A 4,352-nucleotide genomic window follows, 5' to 3' on the forward strand; every position below is an offset into this window, starting at 1 on the left:
CCTCACCTCGGTCACTGCCCGTGTCAGCCCGCCCTCAGTCGGCCGCCAGCAGCATCCCGCGCGCCGCTTCCGGAGGGAGTGCGCCCCGGCTGTTCTCCGCAGCCGCCCCGCCGCGGGAACGTGGCCTGCTGCCTGTCGGGAAGTGTAGTCCTCGCCTCCACTTCCGGCCGACCGAGGAGGCTGGCGGGCTCCGCGTAACCAGACTCGCGGGGCAGCGAGAATCGCGCCTCTCCGCTCTCTCTAGGCGGGAGATACCTGGGCGGGTCTGGGAAAATTCCCGTAGATGGCGCCTGGGAAAGCGGTTTTCCACCCTCCGGAGCTGCTGAACCACGTGGGGAGGCGGAAGACGGAAGAAGGCCAGCCGGGGGTTGTTTATCATTAAATGAGAAAGGAATGGAGGTAGGGAGGACTCCCAAAAGCGCTCCATTAGGAAACTTGCTTGAACAAAGGAGAAAAATTCAAACTACACGTGTGAAAAAAGTTAACCTAAGCAAATGCTGAGAAATGCAAATAAAGAACCCTTTTAGTTTTTTGGACCTTTTACGTGAAGCACAGACTTAAGGTGCCTGTGTCACTCAGCTCTTTAATAGTTAAAAATTAGAAATATTTAATTCTAAATGATTAGCAAAAAGTCAAGGTGCAGCTATCTCAAAACAGTAAAATGATATTAGTCCACTATTTAAAATTGCATTGTAGACAGTGACAGAAAATGCCTACCATCGGTAAAAAAATTATGCATGGTATTCAACACTGTTGAATTACCAGTAGGATTACTGTTCTCTGTGACTTGAACTGATTTTCTGTTAACCTCTCCTTCATAAATATGTCAAACATGCGTTGTTGGGGTTTTTTTTTTTGTTGGGTTTTTTTTTTTGGTATTTATTGAAAGAAAATTGAGGAAGAATGAAAAATTTTTTTAGAAAAGAATGATTTTTTTTAAACATTGACAAAAATGGGATTTTTATTTTCACAAGAACATCTTGAAACTGAGCCAAAAGCTAACACCTAAGGATTTTACTAGTCCCTTCATAAGAGATGATTTACAAAAAGAGTAATGACAAAGAACTAGACTTAGATTAAAAACAGTATTAAAAAAGAAAGGGCAGGAGGGTTCCCTTTTCTCCACACTCTCACCACACTTATTGTGTGTTGATTTGTTAGCCCATTCTGACAGGTGTGAGGTGGTATCTTACTGCATTTCTCTGATGATTAGTGACTTGGAACATTTTTTCATATGTCTATTGGCTATTTGTATGTCCTCTTTGGAGAAGTGTCTATTCAGTTCTTTTGCTAATTTTTTAAATTGGATTGTTTACCTCCCTGGTGTTGAGTTTTAGATGTTCTTTATAAATTTTGGTTATTAACCCCTTATCAGACGTATTGCCGAATATGTTCTCCCATTGTATGGGTTGTCTTTTTATTTTGTTCATGTTGTCTTTTGCTCTGCAAAAGCTTTTTAGTTTGATATAGACCCATTTGTTCATCCAATGTAGACTTGTGCAGCCACTGTGGAAAACAGTATGGAGTTTCCTCAAAAAAGTAAGAATGGAACTGCCTTTTGACCCAACTATCCCACTTTTAGGACTGTATCCTAATAATACCACTAAATCGCTGATTCAAAAGAAGAAATGCACCCCATGTTTATTGTAGCATTATTTATAGTAGCCAAGATCTGGAAACAGCCCAGTGTCAGTGGATGAGTGTATTAAAAAGCTGTGGTACGTATACACAATGGAATACTATAGGGCTGTGAAAAAGAAGGAAATCTTACCTTTTGTGACAGCATGGATAGAATTGGAGACTATTATGGTAAGTGAAATAAGCCAGGCAGAAAAAAATATCATATGATCTCACTTATATGTGGAATCTAATGAAAAAAGTGAACTGACCCCAAATTTGGGATGTAGTTAAGAGGAAAACTTCCCCAAAAATCCAGCTGCAAAGATAGCACAGCTGTTAGGCAGCCCTGGGGCAAGGCCTGTTTACTGCCCCAGCACTAGCTGGAGAAGATATAGTACTCCCTGAAAAGGTTAAATGTACTCTCCTAGCTGTAGGGAAACTGGCTTCTATAGACAGAAGCTCCTCCCTTGGTCCCTGATTGCCCATCCTCATGCTAATGAGGATTCCAAATTTTCTCAGTTTGATTGGTCTAAAAGGCGCTGTCCTAACTGGTCATAATAAAGTCACTCTGATTGGTTGGTGAATATGCCAATGAAGGATATAGCTCCAGTAGGATGAGGAAAGCCTCTGTCCTATTGTTGAAATAGGGTTCTGGGAACGCCTTTGTAAGTAAGGGTGAGCTCAGGTGGCAGGAACAATGCAGGCAGGAAATTCATTGTGGAGGTGAGTACTATAGTTCAGTGAAGGCTTCTGCCTGAAGTGCATTTTGCATGACAGACATAAGCAGAGCAAGGACAATGGTCCAAGTAAAGAAGGTCACCGTGGCAGAAATCCCTGGTATTTAGCAACAGGCAAAACTGGGCTGTGACCTTGCCCTAAGTTGACCTTTCCTCCCCTGGCATGCTGCTAGTCATGTGGGTTAGACCCCCTTGGAGGAAGAATGAACAAGGGGCCAAGAGAATAGCCCTTAAACATTAAGCCTCTGAGACTGAGGTTCTGACCCACATGAAATATGTCTAGACCTCAGTTGTGTTTCAGCTCCAGGCCCAGAAAAGCAGCAAAACCAGACAAGTTTCACCATGGCTTACATCAGGACCAGCTCAATGACTCATGATTCCCTGCCCTGCTACTTACCAACCAGTGGACACCACAACCCTTAAAGGACACACTGGAGAGTTGATGAATATTGTTGGGCAGATAAAATGTATTATGCTCACTTTGTTAAAGATTACGCTGCCCACGAGGAGGCTGTCGCCCAGGTGATATTAATGTGTGTCTCTGTGGGCAGATAGAATCCTTGTAATAGCCTGGGGCTTGGTTTTGGGATTAAGCCTTTCCCACCCGTTTTGATGTGGGGCGGTACAATCCAAACATGCCTCAGAAGTGACTTTGTATTAGAGACTTCCCTATTTTATATATTGGATTAGAGGTTGTGAAGCTACAATATAAAATGGGGGTAGACTACACGAGGGCTGGCGCTCTTGGTTCCTGAGATTATCTTCAGAAGAGAGAGTAGAGCCAGCAGCGGAAGGAGGCCACGTGGAGTAGGCCTGGAGAAGCAGCCAAGATGGCGGAGTGCTGGGTGAGATGCCAGTTTGTGTAGAGTTTGTATCTGGGATAAGGAAGGAGATGGGGAACTGAGGAGAATAAGGCTGGTGAGCTAGAAACCTTTGATTCTAGGAAACTCGGATAAGTCAGTGGCTTTGTGAGCACTGAATGTGATTGGGTTTTTGGAGCCCAGTGTGTGTTTTTACTTGCCCGCCGGGTGCAAGCTAGAATTAAAGACTATGGCCCACCAGTTTTTGGCTCCGTTGTTTCTTTACCGACTGTCCTAATCCAATGCGAACCTGCATGGGCTGGGCTGCTCTGATGGTGACTCTGGCCCTGCCTGCTGGCTTTACAAATATACATTTGAGATCCTCCCCTGGGACCTCCTCTAAAATCCCCACCCTTAGAAGCCCTTAGGACAGAAGACTCAGGGCAGTGATTTTCAACCTTTTTTGAGCCCCGGCACATTTTTTACATTTACAAAACCCTGGGGCACACCACCTACCAAAATGACACAAAATAACACTCTAACACAGTACATATTGTACATATAGTTAATAATATAGTTTTTGTTAGAATCCACGGGAGTCCGAAAGACCAGAGTAACAGACTTTATTGAAAGGAAGAAAGGAACCCTGCCAGGCACTTCTCCTGGGGGAGATGAGCACCGGTTACAGACTAGGGGTGAGTTATGTAGTGTTTGGGAGAGCCTGAGGGGATACTGAGGCAAAAGTCCTGGTATGTCCTGGAATGCTCCTCCTTGGGGGGCTTCGAGCATGTGGGTGTTGAACCAAAAGTCCTGGTATGTCCAGAGCCCCTCCTTGGGGCGGGTTGTCAACTTTTTGGAATTCCTTTGTCTCAGGGGCGATAGTCCAGTAAGGGTGAGGTCTGACAGATAAGCGGAACAGCAAGAGGGCAGTTTGGAATTCACGTATCTATCAGTTTCTAAATGTATTTATACTCACTTAGTGTGAAACCTGGGCCTGTTTCGATGAACACAAAAGGGATATCCTGGCAGGAATGGTAGAAAGACACACACGAAGCTCTTCCTCAACAGTTCTTAGTCTCTCTCTATTTTTAGTTTTTATCGCAGTCAAGCTTGAGAAGTTCAGCTCACATAGATATGTAGTTGAAAACAGGAGCAATGTCAAAATAGCTTTGTTGGCCAGAATGGGGAACTCCTT

This window comes from Saccopteryx bilineata, chromosome 3, assembly GCF_036850765.1.
Source record: "Saccopteryx bilineata isolate mSacBil1 chromosome 3, mSacBil1_pri_phased_curated, whole genome shotgun sequence".
In the NCBI taxonomy this organism is placed as follows: Eukaryota; Metazoa; Chordata; class Mammalia; order Chiroptera; family Emballonuridae; genus Saccopteryx; species Saccopteryx bilineata.